Raw genomic sequence first — 16,945 nt, forward strand, 5'->3', positions numbered from 1 at the left:
ATATAAACAGTGGTAACTTTAACCCTTTCCCTCAGGCATATAGATAATACTGCTGCAATGCCAGGTGTGAGCAGTAGGTGGCAACAAACAACAAGGAATAAATAGAACACCATAATTTATAGGAAAGAATTGCCCTAACTTCTACCCAAGAAATTATGGGAGACATTGAGCGTAAATGTTAGTAATGTCCCTGACCAGCGGGCCATTACAGTAACAGAACACAACTAAATAGCACTGAAGATGGTATCTGCAATGTGAAATATAATGTAATACTTGACATTGACTAAGCACCTTGGTTGCAAATATGTGTTTGATGGAAACAAACCCCCTGCATAGGACAACTAAATGGTAGAAAAGACCTTTATTATATTACCACAGTATGAGTATATTAACATAGCTCCCTCTCTGTAGGTGATCTGGTGACTGAATTTTATTTAGCTACAAAACTAAACATTTTGGACAATAACATCATACACTAATCTATAGTAAGGTAACTATTTCCACTTACTTCCCTGTGATTTATCATGTGAAATTGTCATTTTCTGTTTTCATACAGAACCTAAATAAAAAAAGATCTAAATCTTTCTTAAATATTTTATGAAAAAGGACCTCAAAGGTCTAATACAGAGCACCTTAACCTACTGCTGTGCCACGAAAGGTCTTTTAATCACATTATGTATGAAATTGACTTCTCCATACATTAATCTTATGAGTTACATGATCTGCTTTAGTAAACATGAGGTCGAAAGCTCAGCAGGAATCCTCATTCAGTCATTAAAGGGTTATTATAGTCTGAATTTGCAATACCAATGTAATATATAAATATAAATAATTTGTATATAACACCTAGGAGAGGGTTCCAGCTGGGAACTTGGCTAATGTTCTCTCATCTGAATAGCAAGACATATATTTTTTGTATGGAACATCATGGGTTGAGATCTATTGATGGGCTTGTTTATGATATTTTGTCTGAGCCAGGATGCTCAAATATATCTTGCTGACAGTAATAATACCCTACATGTTGCAGCGCGCCTGCTGTTACTGGAGAAACACAGAATGCAGTAGGTAAGAAACATATTGCTAAATATATGGAACGCCTTGACAAAGACCTTTTGGGGCAACGACAGTAAGGAAGAAAACTGAAAGATGGTCACCTTGGGATGCAAGAGTGGGAAAAAAATCACATCCATAATCATGGAGGCTTTGAAGGTCAGAAATTGCAATATTATTTACACAAGGTATTACTTACTGGTTGCAGTTATTACATAGAGAACAATGTTTTTCTCTATTTACTGTAAATATAATGGGGTTTTGGACTTTTCTGCATTACATTTATGCTATTATCTTTATATTAATCTATAAAAACAACCCTTTTAAATTTCACCCAAAAAATGGAGGGAATAAATGTTACTAACAAAATGGATATTTTTTTTATGTGGAAAAATGATGTGCTAAAAGTTTACATGCAGTAAGTTTAGTCACTTCTATTGTAACTGATAATACAGGGATCAGGACTTCAATGCAGAGAAATTGAAAGCTTGCTACCTGTTGTGGTTGTCCCGATGTGTATAGTAGCTAGCCCAGGATCATGAACTAGCCTAGGTTATACATGGCTGTATACACATGCCTATTTTTATTGTTTTTGTTTATTTCCAAAATCTTTGTACAGGCAGTCCCCGGGTTACGTACAAGATAGGGACTTGGTCACCTCTATGGCCGCTCCAGCCATCCGCCCAATGATCCCCGCCACCTCATGGCCCGCCCAATGAGGAGGTGCTGCACTCCAAGTGCTATTGAAACTCGGAAGTGGAATGCAAATGTGCGGGGTGCCGAGTGACCCGTTCGTATCTACGGGTTGTCCGTAACTCGAAACGCCGTATAACGTGCTACTCATAACGTTGGGGAACATCATGGTGGCTTGAGGGGTTAATTGACTGATAGCTAAAAGTTATCATATTTTGCAGCACTTCACAAATCATGGTGGATGGTTTGATCTTTCTCCTGCTCTGAGCAGCGTATATGAAAGCGTTGAGAGCCCTGTCTGCCTCAAGCAGATAAGATGTTTTTAGACTTCTCTGTAGGTCAGACTTAGTGTTAAGGGGGCTGCCTTTCAAGGTAGCAAAAGGAGGCATTGTTTTCCATTTAACACCTTGGAAAACTTATTTGCATACTTCCCAGAATTCCCTAGTGGAGCATCTATGGCTTTAAGTCTCCACACGCCTTTAAGGTGGCCTTAATTGGCAATCTCTCTATAAGGAGATCACCTACCATCTCAAGCAGGTAAGAAAATGAATGATTAAATGTTTCCATTCCTAGAGCATATTATATGGCATATTAGCACATCCTAGGTAATTAGACTATCCAGGGGCTGTCTGTAAAGAGTTATGTTATTCCTTTATTTATATAGCGCACACAGATTACGCTGTGCTGCACAGAGTTTGCCAAAATCAGCCCCTGTCCAAAATGGGGCTCACAATCTAATTAACCTACCATGAAACTGCTTACTGGAGGAAGAAAGGCAGGTGAAAAGAACAAAGGGATTTATATTAATAATGTATATTACAATGGATTTATAAGATTTTGTTTAAAGTTTAGTTATGCTATAAAGAAAAGACAATTGTCCACCAATATTCCAACAAAGCTTCAATGCAGAAATATACACATACAGTCCTGTACATACAGGCATACAGTTCTGTACATGTCCTTTTATGTTAGACTATGAGATACACACTTAGTAGCTGCAGCTGCTTGGAGACCGAGGAGCAGATTTATTTATCGTAGTCTAATGCATGTTTTTGTTGTTTGTGACTTTTTAGGAGCATTTGGTGTATTTGCACCATTTTTTTGCTTTTTTCCTCTAGTGCACTGGAGATCGTGGTGTAGTAGTAAACCTGGTTTGCGCCTAATTTTTCGTTGTATTTCTCCCGCTTCCAGATGTTTGCACTTGAGTAAACATTGATTTGCATCTAAAAGGGCAAAAATAATTGCACAAAAACATTCCAGTCTTGACTATGATGTGCGAGAAGGACAGTGGTTTCAGTGTACCTAAAAATCTAAAAAAAACCCATACATTTGACAAAGAGCTGAGAATAAAATGACAAATGAAGTGCAAAAATGACCCCCCAAGTTTATAGTCCATGACCAAATAAAGACAATGATATTCACAAGAGAATTTGATTCAGGAAGGACAAACAAAACCGTGAACCCTAGACTCCAATTCTCAAACTATTAATAATGTAGAAATAACTTGGAGACCATCCATGGAGATCGTGGGTGCTCCAAATATATGGTCAGATTCGGAAAAAGGGAGACAAGCTGCGCGGGCCTGCATCTCTTCCAGCTAGATTTGAAGGCCCCGAGCACTGCTGTGAGCTGACAACTAGATACAGTCAGCTCACAGAGACCAAACAGGCCCCCCCCTTATCCCCCCCCACCCGATCGCCCCCTGACCCCCCCCTGATCGCCTCCCCCCGCGATCGCCCCCCTCCCCCCGCGATGGCCCCCCTCTTCCCTGGATCGCAAGAAGAAGCCTTCTCTAAGTGCAGGATGAAGACCAGCTTTGACAATGAGAAAATAACTTACAGGGTAAGTGGCTGTATACATGGGACTGTATGGCTGGTGGGTATGTTACATTGGACTGTGTGGCTGGTGGGTGTGTTACATGGGACTGTGTGGCTGGTGGGTATGTTACATGGGACTGTATGGCTGGTGGGTATGTTACATGGGACTGTATGGCTGGTGGGTATGTTACGTGGGACTGCATGGCTGGTGTGGCTGCGGTGGATGTTACATGGGACTGCGTGGCTGGTGCAGGATGAAGTATATGTTACATGGGACTGCGTGGCTGGTGTGGCTAAGGTGTATGTTACATAGGTTACTGGGGGCGAGGCGGCTGTATGTAGCTGTGTTACTAGGGATGAGGCGGCTGTATGTAGCTGTGTTACTGGGGGCGAGGCGGCTGTATGTAGCTGTGTTACTGGGTGGGAGGCGGCTGTATGTGGCTGTGTTACTGGGGGCGAGGCGGCTGTATGTAGCTGTGTTACTGGGGGGGGGGCGGCTATATGTAGCTGTGTTACTGGGGGCGAGGCAGCTGTATGTAGATGTGTTACTGGGGGGGAGGCAGCTGTATGTAGCTGTGTTACGGGGGGGGGGCAGCTGTATGTAGCTGTGTTACTGGGGATTAGGCGGCTCTATGTATCGGTGTTACTGGGGGCGAGGGGGCTGTATGTACCTGTGTTACTGGGGGTGAGGCGGCTGTATGTAGCTGTGTTACAGGGGGCGAGGGGGCTGTATGTAGCTGTGTTGTATAGTAGTTTATAGTTTAGAATAGTTATATTCTTGTACATAAGGGGCTGTATTATAGTAGTTATATTCTTGTACATATGGGCAGTATTATAGTAGTTATATTCCTGTACATAGGGGGCAGTATTATAGTAGTTATATTCTTGTACATAGGGGCCAGTATTATAGTAGTTATATTCTTGTACATAGGGGCAGTATTATAGTAGTTATATTCTTGTACATAGAGGGCAGTATTACAGTAGTTATATTCTTGTACATAGGGGGCATTATTATAGTAGTTATATTCTTGTACATAGGGGGCAGTATTATAGTACTTATATTCTTGTACATAGGGGGCAGTATTATAGTAGTTATATTCTTGTACATAGGGGGCAGTATTATAGTAGTTATATTCTTGTACATAGGGGGCAGTATTATAGTAGTTATATTCTTGTACATAGGGGCAGTAGTATAGTAGTTATATTCTTGTACATAGGGGCAGTGTTATAGTAGTTATATTCTTGTACATAGGGGACGGTAATATAGTAGTTACATCCTTGGTTAGCGGAGAAGGTATTTTAGTATTAAGTTGTGTTCTCTTGAAAAAAGAAGCGTTATTCCTGTATAAGGGAGGCATATATATGAGTTTCTTTCTTTGTGCTGTACATGTTGATTTAGACCTTCTATAAACAGTTTGTATGCAGTTTAGTAACTCCACCCACATCACATGGCCACGCCTCTTGTTTTAACCCCACCCACAGAATGGGGCCACTTTAACAGTTTTTTCCCGGGCCACTTTAAATTCCCAGTCCGCCCCTGCCGGCATCCACCTCCTAGCGAAGATCTTCTCCAAGGGAACCAGACACCGCTAACGCAATGCAGTAGAAGGACCCAAATGTAGTACCATAGGTATCGAATGTTACTGGTGCTCGAACATGCACAGAGCTACAATCATGCTTCTTTAAGAGATGTTTTTATTACAACATGTTTTTGCTCGGGATTCGAGCCTTGTGCTAATCTAACCTTGGGTTGGTCAAGTTGTTTTACAACTCCTAATAAGGGTGGCCCAGGAGACTTATAGCTCGATACCTCTGATACTACATTTGGGTGAAACTAATAATAGGAACAGGGCTGGCCGTCAGACACCCTAGGGATAAGATAGAAGTGCTTAATTACCACTTCTGCCTCCTCCACTCCTCACTGGAAAGCTCTGAAGTAGGGCTATACATAGAATGCAGTAGCCAGCATGGCTGTCTGGTTTGAAAGAGTTATTTAGAGTTTCTGAGTCTAATCCAGATCCAGTACAGCTCTGCTCCAGACATTTTACACTACAGAGGGTCATTTGCTAGCAGGACCTCGGAGGGACGGCTGGCAGGACCTCAGGAAGACCACTGGGATACCGGACCGCCACAGGATAACAGGACCGCCACAGGATAACAGGACTGCCACAGGATTACAGAATCGCCACAGGAACACGGGACCACCACTGGAACACGGGACCACCACAGGAACACCACAGGAACACGGGAACACCACAGGAAGACAGAGGCATCTAGGAACGCTCAGGAAACTCGGAGGCATCTGGAAACTCTCAGGAGGCTTTCTCTTCAGCAGAATGACCTGAAGATCCGGCAGGGGATGCTGGGAGTCGCCAGGCTATAAAGCAGAGCCGAGAATGCCAGCACCAATTAGGAGGATGCTGGCCCTTTAAATTCTGTGAGAGTCGGGCTCACGCGCCTTAGCATCTGGAGCGCGCGGCCTCGGCAAGAAGCAGGAGCGCAGCCTATGTAGGAAGCCACTGTGGGACCAGGACAGGACCGGCACGGAATCTGGAGCCAGGAGAGGTGAGTATGGACCTGGGGGAGCGGGGCAGCAGCAGCAGGCACAGGTGCACCTGCGATCCGTACGAAGGATCACGGGTGTAACTATGACAGTATTTCTCCCACCCCTTAGGGCCCCTCTTCTGTTATTTAGCCTCTTTTTCTTCCTTCCCTTCCTCCAATTCTTCTCAGTGATGGAACACCTGAGGAGGAGAGCAATACCAGTGAAGACAGGACCAACCTTGTGGCACTTGGACCTGGCAAGGAACAAGCCAAGGGCATATTGAGGACGTCTGGAATGTCTTGTAGCCGCAGGCTGGAGCGAATCTTGGGTAGCCACAGGCTGGAGCAACTCTTGGGTAGGCGCTGGCTGGAGCGACTCTTGTGTAGGCGCAGGCTGGAGCGACTCTTGGGTAGCCGCAGGCTGGAGCGACTCTTGGGTAGCCGCAAGAGCAGCACTGCGAAGCTGTTGAGGCTGGGGCGCTTCTGGAGCAGCACAGGGAGGCTGCGGAGGCTGGAGCGCAGCTGGAGCAGTGCAGGGAGGCTAGCGACGCTGGAGCGCCGTTGGAGCAGCACTGGGATGCTGTGGAGGCTGATGTACTGCTGGAGCAGCACTGGGAAGCTGCGGAGGCAGGGACATCGCTGCAGCAACACTGGGAAGCTGCGGAAGTAGGGGCGCCGCTGGAGCAGCACTGGGAAGCTGCGGAGGCAGGAGCGCTGCTGGAGCAGCAGTGTGAAGCTGTGGAGGCAGGGGTGCCACTGGAGCAGCACTGGAAAGCTGTGGAGACACTGGGGACATCAGGGCCAAGCAGGACAAGTATGGAAGCCTGACTTGAGGTGGTTCAAAACTGGACCGAATCTTTTCCAGAAACGTGGTACAGTTAGCCAAATCCGGATCACCACTATCCCACAAAGGGGTAGCCCAGGTCAAGGCCTCTCCAGTGAGCAAAGAAAAAACAAATGCCAACTGAGTGTGTTTGGTGGTGGACTGGGAGGACATCAGTTTGATGTGCAGCGAGCACTGGGCAACAAAGCTCCTGCAAAAATTGGGGCCGCCATCAAATTTATTAGGCATCAAAAATTCGAGTCCAGAGTCTACTGCCGAAAAACATGGCTGGTTGACTGGAGCAACAGGAAGAGGAGTCGCGGGAGCCTGCTGTTGGGAGACAATCATCCTTTGAAGGGTGGCAGCGAGTTTGTCCAGGAGTTCTTTTTGGGCAATACAGCTGGGAAGGTCTCCCAGTAGCTGGCTTGGGTCCTTTGCACTATCCAAGGCTTTAGCAGGATACAAGACCTTGGCAGAGTCCATGGCTGGATCTTACTATCACGCACTGGGGTGCAGGAAGAGTCACTGAGGCTAGAGTCTGTGGACTCCTTGGACCACTGCGAGGTATAGCGATACTAGCCGCAACCCGGGAGCGGAGTCTAAGTGGACTCCTGGTCTTCGCCAGAGCATGCAGTAGGCGGGATGGTATTGCTGCGGCGGGGAGCCACCAGGTCGCTCCATGGGTGCGACTAGGCCCAGGGTGCAGCCAAGGTAGGAACACAGGGGAGGCAGGACCACAGGAAGGCAGGACCACGGGATAGCAGGACCACAGGAAGGCAGTACCTCAGGATTGCAGGAGCTCGGGATGGGAGAACCTCAGAAGGACCTCAGAAGGACGTCTGGCAGGACCTTGGAAGGACGGCTGGCAGGACCTCAGGAAGACTACTGAGATACCGGGGATGCTGGGAGTTGCCAGGCTATATAGCAGAGCCAGGAATGCCAGCACCAATAAGAACGCTGCCCCTTTAAATTCTGGGAGAGCCCGGCTCTGAACGAAACAGGACCGCGTCCTAAGGAGGAAGCCGGCGTGAGATCAGGACTGGACCGTCGCGGAATCCGGAGCCAGGAGAGGTGAGTATGGACCTGGGGGAGCGGGGACAGCAGCAGCAGGCATGGGTGCACCCGCGATCCGTATGGAGGATCGCGGGTGTAACCGTGACACCTGTTCAGCGTTTTCTCGTGGTAGCCGATGCAAGGAAAACCTTGTGGGAACAGTACAATTGCTTTGTATGAATCCAAAGGAGAAATCCAGCACCCAGGCAAATATTATATTATAAGGAAAAAGGAAGATTTAAAATTATTATCAGAGAGTCACATGATCTGACACGTTTTGGACCATATGAGGTCCTTAGTTGTAATCCTCCCTACACTATAAAAAGCACCATATTTGTGAATATGAAAAATGAAAAAAAAAAATACTATACCCTAGAAAAAAACTTTTTCTCCAGTTTTTGTAACTTTAACCCTAAAAATAGAAAAAAAATCCTTCAACATTTTTACATTTTTAACTATCCCCATGAGTCACAAAAGAAGTTGCAAAAATGTTTACAGAACTGCACAAAAAAAAAGTTATGGCCCTAGAACTAGAACATTTGCTAAATATGCCTGGTCATATAAGCATTTATAAATTTGGTGGATTAGGTCTAGCCCTATTTGCACTGGTCTAATCTGTGACACACAGATATATCTCCCTCAATAGGGCACATTTACTAAGGGTCCACACACCGCATTTCCGTCGGGTTTCCCGACTATTTCCGATTTGTGCCGTATTTAACAGGGGATTTCGGCCCACGCTATAGGATTTTGGCGCAATCGGGCCGACTTTCATGCGACACAAATCAGGGGGCATAGCCGTCGGACTACCCGACTGATTCGGACTAAGCGTGGGATTAAAAATTAGAAACAATTAGAATTTTTAATCCGAAAAATTTCAAATTGTTTTGCAAGACATGCATTCACATACACTAGGAAGAAGAAGGTGAACTCCGGCGGACCTCAGCAGGTAAGCGACACATGAAGGATATCGGGCTCACGATCTTAGTGAATCGCGGCGGACTTCATCCTTGTCTGACAACGCAACTCAGGGATCGCGACAGGACCAGGTAAGTAAATGTGCCCCAATATGTCCCACTACAAAGAGGGCAGAGGGACTACTGCTCCAAATAGGTGTAATTACAGGTCAACACAGAAGTGTGAGCAGGAACGATACCAATAGAAAAAAATATTTATAAACTGCACAGTATTAAAGTAATGTTATAAAAGTAAACAAGAAATACAGTACAACTGACCTCTATTGGTTAGCATTAGTTGTTCCACGTTTGGCTGAAACCTAACTGAAAAGCAGGACAATAATTTTCTACAGATACTGAAGACAGAATGAAACAGGAGGGGGCGTGCTGTTAAGAAAGATTAAGTGGATCTAAAGACCATGCTAGGATTTCTTTGGGTGTATTTTCATATGTTGACTGTTCTTTTACTCAACAGTATGCATTGGCATTGGGGAGCATTCATTTATAGTGCTGTATGGTCCTTTTATTGGAGTATTGTGTGGTTTATTAGACTGGAATTTTAGATTGTGTTGAAAGAGCTTAATAAATTGGTACACAACTGTCTGAAAGTGTCTGAAATGATTCCACATACAAAAAGGTGAAATAAACCTTTTTATTGGTCTAATAATGAGCCAAAAATGTGGCAAAACGTGTTGGGGATCTAAAAGTACAGGAAATGTGTCAGGATTGAAGAGCTGCTCCCAAATTGATCAATCAAAAAGTGTCGGACAACAGGTAAAATTTGGCAATGACACATCATAATTGACACCCAAGACACAACAAAAGCAACAAGCAACAAAAAATGCCAAAAAATTGCCTTAAAGCCAACAATAAATGCTCTTAATTGTTCATCATTTGTAAATAATTTATTTTATGTTATAATGGAAAGTGTCATGGACATAGGATATTGTATTCCATTGTGAGCTACATCCAGCGACCTTTCGGCAGCTCTGCAACCCTGCATCCTGCCGGCAGCTCTGAAACCCTGCATCCTGCCAGTAGCTCTGGAACCCTGCATCCTGCCAGCAGCTATGGAACCCTGCATCCTTCCAGTAGTTCTGGAACCCTAAATCCTGCCACCAGTCATGGAATCCTGCATCCTCCCGGCAACTCTGGAACCCTGCATCCTGCCAGAAGTTCTGGAATCCTGCATCCTGTTAGCAGCTCTGGAACCCTGCATCCCAACAGCAGTCCTGGAACCCTGCATTCTGCCAGCAGTCCTGGAACCCTGCATCCTGCCAGAAGTTCTGGAACCCTGCATCCTGCCACTAGTTCTGGAACTCTGCACCCTGCCAGCAGTTCTGGAACCATGCATTCTGACAGCAGTTCTGGAACCCTGCATCCTCCCAGCACCTCTGGAACACTGGATTCTGCCAGCAGTTCTGGAACCCTAAATTTTGTCTGTAGTTCCGGAACCCTAAATCTTGCCAGCAGCTTTGGAACCATAATCCTGCCTGCTGTCCTGGAACCTTTTATCCTGCCAGCAGTTCTGAAACCCTAATCCTGCCAGAAGCTCTGGAACACTGAATGTTGTCAGAAACCCTGGAACCCTGCATCCTGCCAGCAGCTCTGGAACCCTGCACCCTGCCAGCAGTTCTGCAAACCATTCTTTTTTATTGCAGCTTTTTGTATGTCAGATTTATTACAGTGACCTTAATCTCCTACTTTTTGAAAAGTGGCACTTCATTAATTTGTATAACCTCATCTGGATTCACTTGATAAATCTGTTGTATGTAGGCTAAAATGGAACGTGGACTAGGTTGTCAAATGTTGCAAAATTTGTCTACATACTTGTCTACATAATAAATTCCCTCCAAAGAGTGTTTACTAAATATAAAAAAAGGAATATGATCCATTTCACTAGGTTATATTAGTGTAATTATTAACAAAGCCAATAAAACATTCATAACAAAAAAGATCTTTCTTACACACATAAACCACTAAAGGAGCAAAAGCCATTTTTTCAGTTTTCAGATAATAAGGATGACAGTATATAATAGCCCAAAAAGTTGGTTGCAGCTTTTGAAATGACTCCAAACCTTTCTAAAGTAAATGTAATCCATAAGGATGTTATACTATATTTTATGACATACCTATAAAAACATTTGTGATAAATATAAAAAATTGCCACCCCAGCTGCAAATTACAGCTTTCTCTATATAACTATGTCTCCAGTCTTTTTATCTAGAGTTTTATTGCTGAAAAATCCTTGTGACACTTCCCTTCCTGTAACCTTATTGTGTCGGCTTTAAAACATATGAAATACAAACTGCTTTGTGTCTACTACTTTTCTCTATGGGAAAATTATGTTCTCTGCTCTAGTTTGACAGCTATAACAAAAAAAAAGCAAAAAAAATAGAAGCTACTGCCCCGGTGGACACAAAGATGGCCCAGATACTGCATCTATTACTTACATTGTAACACCGTACATTCTCAACCCAATGTAGATCTTACAATTCAAGATCTTTTTCCATCTTTTTTTTAATGTTGCTCCTAGTACTCCGTGTTCTTTCATACACTTGTGTTATAAAATGCTGACTGGTGAATGATACTTTTCATTACTTCAATTGACACCTTAATAAAAGTGATCTTCATTAAAGGAGCTGTAATGGAGAACGCCTCTGACTGACATTTGCCGCTTGATTAGATTGTAAAGATATGATTTTAGCTTTGTCATACAACAAGTCTCTATCGGCTGTTGTCTGATTTCTAAATCAGTCCTCTTGGCAATGTAAAGGCACGCGGCTTTGATAACATTCTGCAGTGAGAAATTATACACTGATCTCAAGTAAGATTTCAATAAACACGTTCCAAGTGGCTAATAGAAAATTGGAATACATAATTTTTTAATAGAATAGGTTAGGCTATCAGAGTTTGTCTTGTATTTTCAGGTAAGTGAAAAATATCTATTGCTTGTCTATTCATCTGTCTGTTGCACTGATGGTTAACCCAAACTACTTTATGGACCTTAGCTTTTCCTCCTAACCTCCTCCAGTGGAATATTTTACTTCCAATGTGCTAATTATCACATGTACCACAGAGAAGGGCCCCATGTATACTGTTATCTATAATGGAGAGTGACCATCCATGGGTGACAACCTCTGGGTGACTTTTTGTAAAAATAAAAACAGTCTGACCGGAGCTGCTTATATATCTTCTTGTATATCCTTTAGCGAATCCACAATTTCGTTCCACTTTCCCTCTTGGAAACCTTTCTAGTGCAGTTCCACACAAGCAATATTTGGATGAGGATAGACCACTGTTCAGACAGTCCAGCTGCGTTTTCTTATATCTTGTAATCACTCAATAAATGTAGGGCTATCACAAAGGAAAAGTAAAAAATGCCCATATAAAATCCACCATGCGGACGCCAGCTTTTATTTTTACTATTTGTTGGACGTGGGATCGATCCGTGACTGTGAGGTAGCTCCCAAAAGGGTTAAGTGTGCAACTCAGAATACTTTGATTTGTGACTTTTAGTATTGCTGGGGTTCCAAGTGCTTTTAATAGTGACATGATATATAACTTATCCTCCCATTAATCTACTAAAGATGATACCTATTAAAACAAAAACACATAAAAATACAGGCAGTCCCCGGGTTACATACAAGATAGGGTTTGTAGGTTTGTTCTTAAGTTGAATTTGTATGTAAGTCGTATATTTTATCATTGTAATCCCAGCCAGAACTTTTTTGGTCTCTGTGACAATTGGATTTTAAAAATGTTGGGTCGTCATAAGAACCAAGATTAACAATAAAGCTTCATTACAGACACCTTTAGTAACTGTTACAGCTGATCATTGTAGCCTAGGGCTAAAGTACAATAAATTACCAATATCCAGTGGTCCGTTTGTAACTAGGGGTCGTATGTAAGTCGAGTGTTCTTACAGGGACCGCCTGTATTACCTTAATAAGGCTTGGGCAATGAAATCCTGAAATGAAGATATTTATGGTATATACACAGTGGCTGTACAGCTTTGCACGAGCTCCGCTCCTTTGATGCACCAGTGGGTAACGTCCGCAAGATGGTCATCTGCTATACTACTCTCCTGAAAAATATTGTTGCATCAATGACTGCACTTAGGCTCACTGGAACCTAAGCCCTACAAAATGTAAGGCCTATAATTCATATAACTGTACAGAAAATGTCACAGCTATTATTTAACTATAGGAAAACACATCTCAACTATCATAAGACCTTAAAGTGATTGTCCACTTTCAGAGAACAATTGATATTGTTTGTGTAATGAAAAGTTATATAATTTTCCAATATACTTTCTGCATCATTTCCTACATATCTGCTTGCTGTCTTGCTATAGAAAGCCTCTACGTTTACTTCCAGTGGATAGAAATCTGCCCATGGTCTTGTGATATCACACAGGTGCAGGAGAGAGTAACAGGAGCTGTGTAATATAATGGCTTGTGCACCTGCATCATATTCATCACAAGACCATGGACAGATTTCTATCCATTAGAAGTGAACAATAAAGCTTTACTTACAGCAAGCAGAGATCTAGAAAACCATAAGGAATTGATACAGAAAGTATATTGGAAAATTATATACTGTATATACTCGAGTATAAGCCGACCCGAGTATAAGCCGAGACCCCTAATTTTACCACCAAAAACTGGGAAAACCTATTGACTCGAGTATAAGCCGAGGGTGTAGTATACAGCCGGCCCCCCCATGTAGTATACAGCCAGCCAGCCCCATGTAGCATACAGCCAGCCAGCCCCCCCATGTAGCATACAGCCAGCCAGCCCCCCCCCATGTAGCATACAGCCAGCCAGCCCCCCTCATGTAGCATACAGCCAGCCAGCCCCCCCAATGTAGCATACAGCCAGCCAGCCCCCCCAATGTAGTATACAGTCAGCCAGCCCCCCCAATGTAGTATACAGCCAGGCAGCCCCCCCAATGTAGTATACAGCCAGGCAGCCCCCCCCCCCAATGTAGTATACAGCCAGGCAGCCCCCCCCCCCCCAATGTAGTATACAGCCAGGCAGACCCCCCCCCCTCCAATGTAGTATACAGCCAGGCAGACCCCCCCCCCCTCCAATGTAGTATACAGCCAGGCAGACCCCCCCTCCAATGTAGTATACAGCCAGGCAGACCCCCCCCCTCCAATGTAGTATACAGCCAGGCAGACCCCCCCCCCTCCAATGTAGTATACAGCCAGGCAGACCCCCCCCCCCAATGTAGTATGCATGCAGCCCCCTGTCAAAAAAAGTAAAAAACTTAATACTCACCATCCGGTGTCCGGATCGTTGGTGCGTGTCCCGATGTTCAACGCGGGGCCCCCGATCTTCGGCGCGGGTCCCGGCGGCTCCTCTTCTCTCGCCGGCAGCATCGCGTCCATGCGATCTTCGGCGGGCACACACTATGATGCGGCGGTGTCGCCGCTGATGACGTCATCAGCGGAGACACCGCCGCATCATAGTGTGCGCCCGCCGCAGATCGCATGGACGCGATGCTGCCGGTGAGACAGCAGAGAAGAAAGAAGAGGAGCCGCCGAGACCCGCGCCGAAGATCGGGAGCCTCGCGCTGAACATCGGGACCCGCGGCAACGATCCGGACACCGGAGGGTGAGTATTAAGTTTTTTATTTTTTACTTGACTCGTGTATAAGCCGAGGGGAGTTTTTTCAGCACATTTTTTGTGCTGAAAAACTCGGCTTATACACGAGTATATACGGTAACTTTTTCTTACACAAACCATATCAATTATTTGCTGAAAGTGGCAACCCCTTTTCATAAAGTAAACTTATAATCACACATGATTGTTTAGAAGCTGAAACACATTTTGGGAAACACATTTTATTACATCAGACAAAGATTGGCTTTATTTTAATACAGCTTAAAGATTCTACTATGTTCTACCCATAATGTCACATTGGTCACATATCCAATGCTTACGTCTTTGTTAATTGTAGAGTGCAGAAAATACTATGTTAAAAATAAAGAATAACAATAAAAATCAGGATGTAACGATGATTATAGGTTCTTCTGAATAAGAGTTAAGAAGAGTATGCAAGTTGTAACTATCCTCCCACGATCTAAACAAATCTGCTGCAAATGGCATGTGACTCTTCATTCAGGTTTTATTATAGAGAACTGTGGCACATTGGTGAAGACACTTTGGCCCCTTCCTCCTCCCTGTGCTCCACTCATCCTGCAGTATATGTGCACAAGCAGATTATGCAGACAAAATGTGATAAAAGTTTGACACATGGACATTTTACAGCACCCACTCATCACTTTTCTGACAGAAAGTGTGTTGGGGCTTCGCTGGAGGAATGTTGCTTTTCGTTGTCCATTTATTATCCCAGTTGCTGCCCTAAATGCAAAAGAACCCAGAAAAGAAATCTCTCGACTGCAAAAGTTCTTTCTATTGGTATCTGTTACCATCATTATAGAGAAATTCATTCTCCTGATGTAGAATTTATGTAAACAGCTGATCATGTCATTCTCCTATAGGTAAGGGACGCAGAGATCGTACTACAATATTTCAAGTCCCATCCAGGTCAAAATCTGCAAATAGTTTGTATGTTCTCTCCGTGTTTGCGTGGGTTTCCTCTGGGTCCTCCAGTTTCCTCCCACACTGCAAAACATACTGGTAGGTAGATAAGATTGTGAGCCCCATTGGGGACAGGGATCAATTTGGCAAGCTCTGTGCAGTGCTGTGTAATCTGTGTGCGCTATATAAATAAAGAAGTATTATTATTATTATTATTATTATTATTATTACAATTTGGATAAGCCATACAATTCTAATGTTGGAATATCCCTATGCATCTGATTAAGGATTAAAGAATCCTAACATAGCACTTCCCAACTGTCCTTCCTGAAAGCCTTGATAACCCCTGAAACCTATAGTACCTTACATTTAATACAACTTCATAAACACTTTTCTTATAGACTAACAATCTTCTGATACTTGTGTAGGCACTTCCTGGCACTGTGAAGATGGGGCCAGGATCCCTTTCTTGAGAACAAAAATATTGCAGGTACAGTGAACAAATCATTTTGTTAATTTGATGTTAACCTGTAGAGTTATTCTGACTGCTATATTGGAGTCAGGAAGGAATTTTTTCCAAATGTGGGCTAATTTTCAATGTTTTTTTTTGCCTTCCTTTGTCTCAACACTGTTTGATTTTTTTAATAGATTGAACTGGATGGACCTGCATCTTTTTCCCAGCCTGGTTTACTATAAAAGGGCCAATCTACTGACTGTCGCCTTCTTATCTGTCAAACGCATCTTCATTACGGTTATAAGCCAAAGGAATGAAAAAATACAACCACAGATGATATTTTTTTGCTATTGTATATTATTGTGTATAAATCCCAGTGATTATAATCGTCCTTTTATACACATAAAAGTATGTTTCATAGAATACAGATGGTGTGTTACAGATATCATGAGGAGTTAATGAGTCCACTTGTTAAAGAAGATTCTGCAAAACGTATTCATTGATGTTCTACCTAACAATACGCCAACAAGGCATCAATAAAAGCTTGTCGTTATCACTGTGGCGATATGAAATCATCTAGGATAAGCTGGCTATTTATCCCTAGTGGATTCCTGAAATCAGACTAAACAATGTAAACACAATACAAAAGTGATGTATTATAATGATCGATAATGGGTAGTCTAGTACTATTACAGGATAAATGACAGTCTATAAACACATGGCAAGTTCTGGGGAAATAAAAGCACATTTTAAATCAGATAAATAATGATTTTCTTTTTTACAGTGCCGAGGTAGCATGCTTTGTAACGTAGTGTAGAACTTTGTATTCTCATGTTATATTTAAACAAATGCTGTAATTCTCACTTAACCAGAAACCACCAGACAGCATCAATTGAAAATTGACTTTTTGCTCCGTATATGGCACAATTTAATTCATGTTTGAATGCTTTTAAACTGCATTGACCAACTCATAAATGTTTAAGATACTTACCCAGCTGCCTTCC

At 43.3% G+C, this 16,945-nt stretch overlaps 1 long non-coding RNA gene across 1 annotated transcript; it reads left to right on the plus strand.

Annotated features, from left to right (window-relative positions):
- Nucleotides 1–1,102: 1,102 nt before the first annotated feature.
- LOC140068915 (uncharacterized) lies at nt 1,103–16,254 on the plus strand. Its single transcript, XR_011848624.1, has 3 exons — nt 1,103–1,209; nt 15,916–15,977; nt 16,136–16,254. It is a non-coding gene; the product is annotated as an uncharacterized lncRNA (long non-coding RNA).
- Nucleotides 16,255–16,945: the final 691 nt, after the last annotated feature.

This window comes from Engystomops pustulosus, chromosome 7, assembly GCF_040894005.1.
Source record: "Engystomops pustulosus chromosome 7, aEngPut4.maternal, whole genome shotgun sequence".
NCBI lineage: Eukaryota > Metazoa > Chordata > Amphibia > Anura > Leptodactylidae > Engystomops > Engystomops pustulosus.